Raw genomic sequence first — 12,626 nt, 5'->3', positions numbered from 1 at the left:
TTCTCTCTGTATATCTGACTTTCCAATAAAAATAAAAACAAATCTTAAAAAAAGAAAAAAAAAAGAAACACATACTTGACTGAAGAAATTTTTAGCTTTAAATTATATAAAGGAATGAAAGTGAAGTAAGGATCAGTGTCCTGTTGTATTTTACTGAATTGTTAGTCAAGAAGAAACTTTACCTTTAGAATTATTAATAATTTGACATTGAATATGAGATCATATGATTTACAATTCAATGAAAACAACTTTTATCTTTTTTTACAGTTTCAAATTGTGGCAGTAATCAGTCTACAATGCAGTAAATGATCTCATCAAAGTATAACTATCCATACTCAGAATACATGTAAGTTACCTGCAAGTCATTTGGGGTTTAAAAATTAAGATTAATAGGTTTCCACCTAGTTAATAATACATGAAATGAATATGCATTTTACTGTATTCTTCCCTATATAAGACAATATTGTAGATGTCAAATGTTTTTCCCCCCTGTATACCAGAAAGATATTTAAAAACTTAAAGCAGCAGAGAAATCCTAATCTTTATATGGGCATCACTCTTACATTCACATTTTAAATGTCACATGAGCTGAAATGCATAGCATAATGAACTGGAAACATAATATTACAGTGCAGTGCTATAGCTATTGCATCCTTGACAAGTATAAGACCCTGAAATAATGAAGAGCATAGAACAAATTCCCATAGTAAGTAGCTCCTCAATTCATTGTTAAATAGCTTGTATCCTGTGATCGCATGCCACCCTCTCCTGATTCCTTCATGCAAGTCATTTTGACCATATGCCTCTGAACACACTGTATTAACTCAAACAAGCATCTTGCATTTGATGACTCAAGTGTCTTCCTAAGAAATGGCAGTTTTCAAAAGAAAACTCACATTAAGCTTTTGAAAACTGTTATAGAAGTGTGCCATGGTAAGTAGGCATTTTAGTTACAATGAGAAACAATGCACAAAGCTTTTAGTGTAAGTGAACATAAGGGTTAGCATATGACTCTTCTTGGGAAAAGAAAATGTATTCCTTAATCTTCTCCCTTTCTGTTAAACAGTGAAATATTTAGGCAACATAAATGAGAAAAAAATTGTTGTGAAAACTGTTTCTCATGTTGTGAATACATGTAGTTCAAGTCAAAAGGCCCCACCTACAGATTCATTGTGGTGTGTGCCTATATATATATATATATATATGAATGCTACTTGATTCAGTCTTTTCCAAAGTCTAAATGTATAGAATGTAATCATATAAACTGTAAATACTTATTCTCATTCAACAGTGTGATTTAGAGCAAATTATCACCAGACCTCGTCAGTTTGGACCAAGTTGCTGATTGCCTCTAAAATCAGCTTCATACTATAGGAAAATATTCTACTGATTTTCAGCATTGTTCAGCTTTTATCTGTAGTCAGAATAACCCCCTAAGTCATTTCTGCATGTGAAATCACTGTAAAATCGCAGGCCCGCTTCCATAGAGCTGGCGGTTAGGATGACTGTGAAGAAAATGTTATTACATTGAATACTTCTACAATTTCTTTTTAATTTCTCCAATTTACAGTTTGTTACAAATTAATATGGGTTTTAATCTCTTTGGATTTCTTGCAGACTACCCAAGGAGTTGCATGTATGACCACACTCTGTGATCAGGAAATTGGTGCTCTTGCTGATGTAAAAGGGGAAAAAGGATTGCCTACAATTCAGAGGTGATGATGTGATAATTATCCTAAGCATGTCTGAAATGCACAACCAACCATTGTCTTAAACAGCTATTATCTTCTGTGATAATAATAATAATAAAAATAATTCTCTGGTAAAGAATGACCAATGTGAAATGGTTTTTGATTTAGTTGTAAAGGTGGAGACCAGTTTCAATATACATGCAAGATTGTCACTTTGTCATTTTCCTATTGCTTTTCTCCTAGTATTGCAAATATATAGTCCTTCACAGTTAACCACACATTCAAAATATGTCAATTGATTATTGAGGAAACCTATTGGATAAAGAGATGTGACTAAATAAAATTACCCAATGCTCCATATTAACATTGCAAATGAGGAAGTTAAGCTCAAAAGGTCCATATATGCTTAAGTATTTGAATTCGATGAGTTTTTGCATTCATGGATGTTCTGCAATAATTCTATGAGATAAATAAGTCCTTGCAACAAAGCAGTATTCCTGACCCATTCCGCCTTTCAAATGAAGTGCAGCTTAATTTCAGTAAGCTTCTAATGTGACATACTCTGGAATGTTTCAAGTGTTTGCAGTATAGTTTTGTGAAATTAGACGTAAAGGTTGCCATAATTAAAATACTGTGTTGGAGTTATAACAAAACTGAGAGGTTGTGTGTTTAAGACACATTGCTCTATTTTCGTGTATTTTCTTTGGGTTGCAATAATGGTATTTAAATATCTTATTGTTTTTATCTATATATACAGCTTCCTTATCAAATGACTTGTTTGAAGACTGAAATTTCTGTCTATAGGCTCTCAAAACACCTTTCAAAAATCAGCTATGTTGTTTTGTGGTACCTGATGAGGTCCCTACCCATGATATTTCAACATTTCTTCAATCCAAAGACAACTTTGAAGTCACCATTGTGTGTTATTGTAAGCATGCTTTCTATCAACAATCCACTTTCAAGATACCAACATTGAAAGAGAATCAGGAGGTAGTGGGATGCTGTATTTTGTAACCTGAGGAACAGAATACTATTTAGGACATGAGATTCGGGGCATACATTCTGATGGGCAAATTTATAGTGTGAAAATTCAAAGTAATTGGGTCCAGCACGATGGTGGCGCAAGTGGTTAAGGTCCTTACCTTGCAAGCCCGGGATCCCATATGGGCGCCGGTTCTAATCCCGGCAGCTCCACTTCCCATCCAGCTCCCTGCCTATGGCCTGGGAAAGCAGTCGAGGACGGCCCAAAGCCTTGGGACCCTGCACCTGCATGGGAGACCCGGAAGAGGCTCCTGGCTTCGGATCGGCATAGCATCGGCTGTTGCGCTCACTTGGGGAGTGAATCATCGGACAGAAGATCTTCCTCTCTGTCTCTCCTCCTCTCTGTATATCCACCTTTCCAATAAAAATAAAATAAATCTTTAAAGAAATTCAATATAATTATAAAACTATATATATATATATATTCCCATATATGTATGACCAACTATGGGTGGTCTCGGCCATTTATTCAACTATGACAGTGATGGGAATGTGGATTTGTGTGCAGAGTGGCGGTGCAATGTTTCTCCATTCTCATCCAGGAGACAATTCACTGATCTGACTAAGCCACACAGAGAGAAGTGGGTAATGCTACAAGCAGGAACCTGCAAGCCGAGGGGCAACTCTGGCTCTCAGCCCTGAGTTGAGGGAAATGGGAACATAATTTCCACACTAAAATTTTTTCTGCTGAACTGTTGGTAATTGGCAGTCTTCTGAGGTTGTAATTGACCCTGCCTGGCTGGGATAAGCACATGCAGCTCCATACACAGTGTGTCCTCTGCCAGCGGTGGCTCATTCAGAGAAATGCTTACCTACTGTTTCACCTCTGCTGCTGCAATATGAAAATGAGCCCAAGTTTCTGAGCAATGATAATAGAGTCATATATCCCCTGAGATACAGTCACAGCTCTTCCCAAAGCCCTTCCTCCCCATTGAGATGTAAAATTCGGAATAAGTACAAATGTGTCGTAAGGGACTGCAGCTAAACCATGCAACTTTTTGAACTTACTAGTTTCTTTCCAAGTTTCCCACCAAGAGCCTCTGCTTCCCAAGTTTAAGATGCTTCACAAGGTTTCATCTACTGGATTATTTGCAAAACTTAAGCAGCAAGGTAGATATTTACCCCAAACTTCCTGAATGTTAACTGAAAATTAGCCTAGTTTACTGATGGAGTTAGTGATATAAAAATGTTATTAATAAAACTGGGCCACAAAGCATACAAGCCTTCTGTTCAGAAGTATTTTAGCATCAGTTATGAAATATTATTTCAAGTATAATTATTTTTCTGGCAAGAAATGTTTTTCAGTTAACAAAGTTTTTTCTGATTCTGATTTTTGTGTTCTTTATAACTTGAATATTTATTGATGACATAGTTTAGAACTATACCAAATGAAAAAAAAACAACTCTGTGTGTCATAGATTTCCATTATACATTGTCTGATCAAAAATTGCCTGTGGGTACATAGAGATGACACCACTGTATTCCAGGTGGACCACACCCAGATGTTTCCCAGCAGCTTTGGAAAGTTCAATTTTGACATCTCTGAAGAGAGTGTCATACATCTTGACTACAGCTTGGATGAGAGTTCCTTGGACTGGGATCACAGGGAGAACACATCAGGGCCTCAGTAAAATATTTCTGATTTTAGTGAGGAACCAATGACAAAATTCCCAAGCGGTCATAGGAGCTGCTTACCTAGTGCCCTGGGGCACAAAGGGTGAGGTTGCAGGACCCATGTCTCTCTCTGCTGTTACAAAACCAGCAAGAGGAACTTGCCATTGCCTTGGGACCAAAAAGAATGTATGAAAACAAAGTTTTGATTTAACATAATTACTGATGAAAACTGTAACTCCATCCAAGACATCATATGATAATAGTTCAAGTGAAAACATGGTTTTAGTAAATTTCATTTGACCTTCTATGTCTAAGAGTACCATGCAGATTTCTATGGAGACATAGAATTAAAACATGATTTTGTTTCAGTGCTAACAAATTTAAATTAATACATCTCCTCTTTATTATAGGCATTTTCTACATAGTGTGGAAAAGTGTTTTTGTATCACTGTAAAGTCATACTTTTCACTTCATTCTCCATGAGTTTATGAACTGCTGTTAGATGTACTAAATGTGCTCTGTGGAAATGCAGTTGAGTGGCTCACAACATTGCCTGTCTTGTATCTCTGCCACTTCATACTCTGAAGCATCTGAGGTAGCACTTGTCCAGCGCCCACCAAGGTAGCTAGTGAAGGATGACCTCATGGAAAAATAAGGTACTTAGCTTGAAGTGTTATAAACTCTACAGGGCAATTATAATTTAATTTTTAATGATGTGCATAGTTGAGAAGGAAGCATAGCCATGTGAACCACTGATTAGGGTGGAATAGAAAAAGTGGATCAGACCATAGATTCCAGTTTTCTCTTCCTTTCTCTCTATCTGGGTCAAGTGGGAAGAGAAGGGGAGAAGCTGCACCCAGCATCCTAACTGCATCAATCTTGGGCATGGGGAACTATTGGTGTTAAATGATTACAGCAATTCTCTAAGGCAAGTGGAATGGTTTTAATCTGAGCTCAGGACAATGGAAAGGGCCTTAGATACCGAATTGGGTGGGCTCAGCTGGAAGAGGCGGAACTTCCCTCTTCAAGGGACAGCCTAACTGCCACCTAGACTTGGCCCACACCCGGTGGCTCTTCTGATTAGACCATCTCCTCATCACTCTTAGGCGCCATCCAATGCAGGCCCTCAGGTGCCCCACTTTTTGCATCTGTGTATGCAATTTACTCCCTCTGGTGCAAATAGCTTCACCCCCAACCCCGGTAGGTATTTTCAACCTGGAAGTATTTTGTGTAGAAACAAACATTGTCCTGTGAGTTCCTCTGAGAAACTCCAAGGCCTGTCAACCGTGAACTGATTGGATTGGAATGTGTTCTGTGGAACCTGTTAACATAATCAGATCACCCGTGAAGGGTTTACATTGACCATTTTGATAATCCCACCATTTAGACTTGGGAAGGTCAAAGGCTCTGGTTTCCACCTACCTACACCTGTCATCTAGGGTCAGTTCCCTCTTCAGCCCTGGGGTGAAGTTTGGATCCCACCCAGTACATTCAAATCTTTGAGGGTGACACAAGGAAACACCCCCAGCATCTATCACCCCATTAAGGGAGCATTAACATATTGAAAGAAAGCAGGCTTATCTCACAGAAAACATGCTCGCAGGTTGGCCACGCAGACAGAGAACATCTTGCACAGTGGACCTGGGGATATGAGCTTACTCTGAGGCAGGAGGGACGAGGCTATTTCTACTGAACATGAAACTGAAATGTGGACTCAACAGAGAGCAAGTGTCAAGGGCTGTGTGGTGATCATTTTTCCCCACCACATTGACTTGTTTGTTTGTTATTTAGGATTTATTTTTATTGGCAGATAAACAGAGCAGATATACAGAGGCAGACATATAGAGCTGGGAAGAGACAGAGGTTAAGCTCTTTTGTCTGATGATTCACTCAGCAAGCAGCCCCAAAGGCCAGAGCTGATTCAATTTGAAGCCAGGAGCATCTTTCATGTCTCCCACACAGGTGATGGGTCCCAGGTTTTGGACTATCCTTGACTGCTCTCCTAGGCAAGAATCAGGGAGTTGGATGGGAAGTGGCACCGTGGGAACATAAAATCGTGTCCATCTGGGACCTGGTGCGTAAAAGGCAAGAACTTTTAGCTACTGCACCAGACCCTTGGTGTGATGTTTTCACAGGCCAAGAGGAACAGCTGAATCATTGCTGCTCTGCCTCCCCGTTTGCTTGCTCCTGGTGCAGAAACCAGTGCACAGAGGAGCTGAGGCATTGCTCTGCATCTCTCTGCTTCCTGGTTCTCTACTTTTCCAGCCCCTACTGTCCAATGTCACTTTATGCCCTGAGCTGCTCAGCAGGGGGGCTTCCCTTGGAGCTGCCAGTAGGGCTGAGAGCCAGGGAATTTAGCCCTGGGAGGCCCATGGTTCTCTTGGCCCCTGCCATTGACTTGAGGGCAGTGCCTGAATTTCTCCTTTACTGGGCTTTGCATCTGCATCTGCTCTCTTTATGGTGATAGTTTACCCACTGTGTCTCAGAACCAGCAGCAGCATTCTCTCTCCTGATGGGCACCCCAAGCTTCCTGTTCATCTGCAGCACCAGCTTACAGCCACTGCACATGGCCTGACTCACAGCTCAAGTTCTGAAATTGTCCCTGGCTTACATATATTATGGGGTCTTTGCCTCAGAGAGCTGGATGGTAAACTGACCAATGGCAAAGAAGCTGACCCATGCATATAATAACCAACCTGATTTATGGTAAAGGGGCACTTCAGTATAAGCGTGGGGTTGGGGGAAGCTTGGTCTTAGGTTGTACAGTTGTGTACCCATATGGAAAAATAGCCCGCCTTGATCTCTTCCTGACACAAACACCAACATCAGTCCTACGTGGATGGCCAGTCTAAATCAGCAGGTAAGTGTTAGGGCGCAGACTCTGGGGAACATCTCCATGAACCTGTGGCTCATAAAGATGCTATTTATTGATTTATTATTATTTATTTGAAAGCCAGAGAGCAGGAAAGAGAGAGATTCCAGCTGCTGGCTCACATGCCAATGCCCACAACAGACAGGGCTGGGTCAAGATGAAAGAAGAAGCCAGAAACTATATCCAGGTCTGTTATGTTGGTAGCAAGGACCTGATACTTGATCCATCACCTGCTGCCTCTAGAGTGCACATTAGTAGGCACCAGGGATCAGAAAGGAAGACAGGTCTCAATCCCCAACACTTCAGAATGGATGTGGGCAGCCCACACTCTTTCGTGCTTGCCCGTAGTAGGACTTTTTTTAAGTCATTCAAAAGCAAGTAGAATTGAAACCCCATTGTATACTGAGTTCTGTGCAGAGCAGCAGGATATTGTAGTTAAAACACATGGTCTTTGAGTCTCAAAGAACACATAGCCTTGTTGGGAGGAAGTAACAAGGAATAAACAAGGTCCAGAACTGGGTGTGATGCGAGCCCAGAGGGGATTCCTGGTTCAGCTTGAGAGGAGTTGAAGGAGGGCTTTCTTGAGGAGGCAATGTCTGAATGAGGAGTGAGGAGAAGGGCAGGGCAGAGAAAATAGCATGTGCAATATCAGGGAGGAGCAGGAGTATTTGCTGACTTCCTGCTAAGAGGGATCTAGTGCTCGCTCAGAGTGGCCCCATAACTTGACAGGATGACAAGAATGGGTGTTGTCATTTCTACAGGTTGGAACAAACAGATCTGTAGCCTCTGAGTAAATTATCCAGATCCAGCCAGCTCCCCACTGAAGATAATGGGATTAGAACCCAGATCTTTGGATACCTACTTTTGCATTCCTTTCGTTCTACCATGAGTCTGCTGGCTCAGTCCTGGTCAAGTCTTTGGGACAACACTGAGCATGGGGATTTATAAAAAGGGAGTTTGACCTTGTCAGCTTAGATGATAATAGCCCTGTGCAGTGGTGGTGACCTGCTTACGGAGAGTACCTGAGCCTGGGAGGACCCAATGCCTGGGACTCGACCCATGGGCACCATCTCTACACAATCCTAGGCTTTGGGCAGCCGTGTGTCTATTTGGTGCCAGACTCTGCCTGCTGGCTGCCCAGTGGCAAGCTCTAGGGTTTTTAGAGTATGTAATTGCTGCCTAGGGACATCCAGGGATAAGGTCAGTGTGAGTGTAGGTGAGATATAAATTCTGTGTGATTCCTAGCAATGGGGTCACAGAACATGCTCGCAAGCATGGGGACTGAGATCTGAGGGTTTGGAGGGGAGAGTCCATGAGTTCTATTTGGGCCAGACTGATTCACGAACCCATGTGGGAATCCTGAGATGGGCTTTAGCATAGAGCATCACTGACTGTCACACACCAGTCCACATGAAAGCTATGGGTGGGGACCTGTCTGACAGGGATAGGTACCAGTACCTGACTGAGTGATGGAACAGGGGATGGGTCACAGTGAGCAGGGTCAGGACACTAACCAGCACAGGAGAGAACCAGATCCAGGTGTAGATTCCCTGGGGAATGTGTGGGCCCAACCCTGTGGAAATATAAGTCCCACCAGTTAGCTTTATGAGTTGGGGTGGGGATGGGCTGAGCTAGGTGTGACCATGGAAACTACCATCACTTACGGGTAAAGGAACTGACAGCAGTCTGGGCAGGTCAAGGCAGCATGACCCAAATGTACATCCTAAAATAGGAAGTGGGGTGGGCCGAGCTGCAACTGGAAGGGAGCAGACCGGGCAGGGCTGAACAAATTTCAACTCACAAAGAAGAACAGAAATCAGGAAGGAACACAGGTCATGCCAAGCTAGGCTCTTAAATTGAGTGGTCTGCATGATCCAGGGATACTGGGCCACAGCACTGAAGGAAAAGGAAGACAGGTTAGGTGCTATGCCAAGCTGGGTCAGAGTAACCACTGGCATGCATGTAATCTGTGGTTGGGAACAGGCCCAATTGGGGAGTTAAGGGGACACCCTAAATTGGTTGGGGTTCCCATTGGTGAGTGCAGCGACTGGAGTGGGGCTGCATTCTGGTCTGGATATTGCAGTAGTCGCCCTTGGCACAAGTGTGGACTGGGACTGGACACACCAAGCCAGACTAGACTCCAACACCATCTGGTGCTCTGGAAGATCAGCATAGATGTAGGATGAACTAGGCTAGGTCTCTGCCCCCACTGAGCCATGTGTGAGCAGTGTCTGAGTATGGGTGAGCCTTGACTGAGCTGAAACATCCAACAGTAAGAACCTGATTGGGTTGAAGGCCAATCCGGAAAGGTCATTGTTCCTGCTAAAACAGGAGGCGGACTAAGTAGGGCTGGCCCATGGACCCACCAAAATGTGTGAAATCATTATAGGGCAAATGTTTGGGGTTCTCTGTCCTTTTATTTTACTTCCAGGATTTTCCTGATATTTGTGAGTTTCTCTTTTACATTTTCTTTTCCCACTTTTATTGTATTTTTAATTTTATGCTGCAACTCCATAAGCTTCTGTATAACCACCTTCTGTTAACCACTTCCCCCAATTCCATTCTCTTACTGATTTCCCCCATATTATTACAATAGTATTATCCTTCATAAACAGTCATAAGTCCCCCATTCTGCTGTTTAAATGTATCTTGACATTAAGGATACAGGCAGTTGCAGAACATTCAGCATCCTATTGTCAAGATATATCCAACAGTGCCATTGGGAGTCTATATTTGGTTTGGTAGTAGGGTTGCATAATGCATTATGCCTTCACATCTGAATATGGTCATTTCTGTTATATAACTGCTATACATTCCCTTAAACAAGAAGCCATCAAAGAAAATTCACAACATGAAGGAAGTTTAAAAAGTGTACAGCACCATGGATTTAAATAATGTGCTATTGAATATTCATTGTGTAGGAAATGCTCAATGTCTTCATTCTACACCTCCAAGATTGAGATTGTCTTTTGCTCATTGGGGGGCGGGGGACATTGGTTTCCTGTTTTATTTTCCTTGTTTCTTTTCTATTCTCCTTCCCCAAGAACTTCCAGATCTTCAGGCTTTCAGTTCAAGCAGATACTGCTTTTGTGTTTTGTGTGTTGTTTCCAAAATATAGGTAGGTTTTGCTACTCCTGTTCTGTACAGATGCTTTGCTCTTTGTTCTTGTTCTAGGGTGATGCCATTAGTTTTTGTTTGTTTGTTTGTTTGTTTTTCTTTTTTTTATGTTTGGTGTGTGTGTGTGTGTGTGTGTGTGTGTGTGTAGGGGCTGGGGTGGATCTCTGCTGGTCAATCCAGGGAAGACTACAGTGTCAGTCTCTACATACAATGTAACCCCAGCTGTTTCCCATAGCCATGGGCACCCCCAGGTTTTAGTTGGGGTTTCATCTGGGTATCTTCTCACTAATCTGTGTTTTTTTTTTTTTATCATGTCTGGGGTCACGAATGCTACTGCAGTACAGGGCACGTATTGCATGTTGGCATGGCAGTGTTCCTCTCTGTCTTGCCTCACCCGCAGCCTGATAGAACTCTGTAGAACAGCAGTTCCTAGCACCTCCGCCAAGGCTACTTGAAATGATAATTTCCCACATGCTCTGCTGGAAGTTTTCAGATGGTCAGCACTTCTCAAATGTGCCACCAGATACTCCTGGCACTGGTGCACTTGCCCTTGCAGTCTTCACTCTCTTCTGCTTTTTGCTGGTGTTTTCTGTGGCATTAGACATCAGGGAAGTAACTGCATTGTAGGGCCACATGTTCTGTGCACCATTGGAGAATGTCCCTCTCTGTCTCAACTCATAACAGATCAAAGCTTAGAATATACAGGGAGAGAGGGCCCAGCAGTTCCTTTGGGGAGGACCATCTATCTATTCCCCATTACCATACAAAGGATCCTCACTAGAAAAGAGAACACATTATCCTTGTGGATGAGTGTCTGACATCACAGATACGTAATAGGAGACCTTCACAATAGCTAATCTAGAACAGAGACCATCCTAAACAAACAGAAATAATTTTTAAAAAATATGTAGGGCCTTAGAAAATATGCTTGCAGATATGCCACCAACTGCTTCAAAATCTGTATTGTGAAGTTGCTCACTTTGCATACATTTACAATAAATACAAGGAAACAAGTCCCATTAAAATCAGGTTTCAGATGATATCTACTGTCATCCTCTGAGCATTCTAAAGATCCCAATCAGAAGAACCATGGACGGAAAATATATAAATGTTTTAGCAAAAAAAAAAAAAAACAAAAAAACAAAAAAACGCATGCTCTATTCAACACTCATAGCAATGTTTGTGTAGGATGCGCAAACAACATAGATGCTCACAGGATGAAATAGTACATAAATTCTAAACAGAAACATTTAAATGAATTTGAGGAAAAATTGAAAAGCTTCTGATGTATGTTATATATTTCAAACTAAGCAATATAAAAATTACTTTGTTTCAGAGTAAAATGAACTAAATGCAATGCATTTAAACAGATTCAATATCACCATGATTGCAACACTACAAAATACACCTAAAGTTTTAGTTTCTCTACTCTTAAATGCATATGGTTAATAATGGGAAACTGGATGAATAAAAGTAACTAAAAACTCTTTAGGAAATGAGCTGAAAGACTTAATACTACATTCTAAAATGTGCTCTCACTGAAGTTTGAGACTTTACCATACCCTTCAACTGCTATGTTTAGGAGAAAAAGAGAATCTATCCAGGCTGACTTTTTGGATTGGTTCAAAGTAAGAGCTCATCAATTTAAGAACATGGACAGACTCCGCATGACATTCAATGAATTTGGAAAATCCTGTGGGAGTTTGGAAAATATTCACACTGTCCAGAGGAATGAAGGTTCTTGTTAATTATCTTTCTCATACAAATGCTCTGTGTTCTTCTTGAGAAATTGTTAATATCCTCACAAGGTATATTTGAATTTTCCCCCTTGTAGCTGCTTTCCTACAACAGTAGCTTCATACAGACAGGGGTATTTTGTCTATTCTGCCTATTGTACCAAAGAACAAGAAAACAGGCCTGCAAATCCAGATTACACACACACACACACACACACACACACACACACATTTGCATGTACGAATCTTGTCACAGAGCAACATTCCTTAGAATATCAGAAACTGAACTGTGCTCACATCTGCTGCTTGTGACTCAAGGTCATCTTCCCATACCTGAACATAGTTCATAACTTTGTGGGACTGTCTTCTGGAGCCTTCACTGTCTACTGTAAACTTTGATACTCTCTACCTGAGCCAGAGACCATCACATCTACTTATTTGGTACCATTGAAGCCTCACATCTGGGTTCTCTCCTCAGTAACATTGAGCCTCTGTCAGATGGTCAGTGACCTTCCCCCTATACTCTCCAACACCACAACTTACCTGTCATAAAAA

At 41.5% G+C, this 12,626-nt stretch overlaps 1 long non-coding RNA gene across 1 annotated transcript; it reads left to right on the top strand.

The window, feature by feature from the left end:
* Window positions 1-261: 261 nt before the first annotated feature.
* Window positions 262-2,876, top strand: LOC121150510. The gene is made up of 3 exons (XR_005882983.1): window positions 262-346; window positions 1,618-1,715; window positions 2,496-2,876. It is a non-coding gene; the product is annotated as an uncharacterized LOC121150510 (long non-coding RNA).
* The last annotated feature ends 9,750 nt before the right edge of the window (window positions 2,877-12,626 follow it).

The sequence above is a fragment of the Ochotona curzoniae genome, unplaced genomic scaffold (genome assembly GCF_017591425.1).
Source record: "Ochotona curzoniae isolate NIBS_2020 unplaced genomic scaffold, NIBS_Ocur_1.0 contig_2148, whole genome shotgun sequence".
Classification (NCBI taxonomy): domain Eukaryota; kingdom Metazoa; phylum Chordata; class Mammalia; order Lagomorpha; family Ochotonidae; genus Ochotona; species Ochotona curzoniae.
The sequence above is the reverse complement of the archived record's forward strand: the minus strand, read 5'-3'. Positions and strand labels throughout refer to the sequence as shown.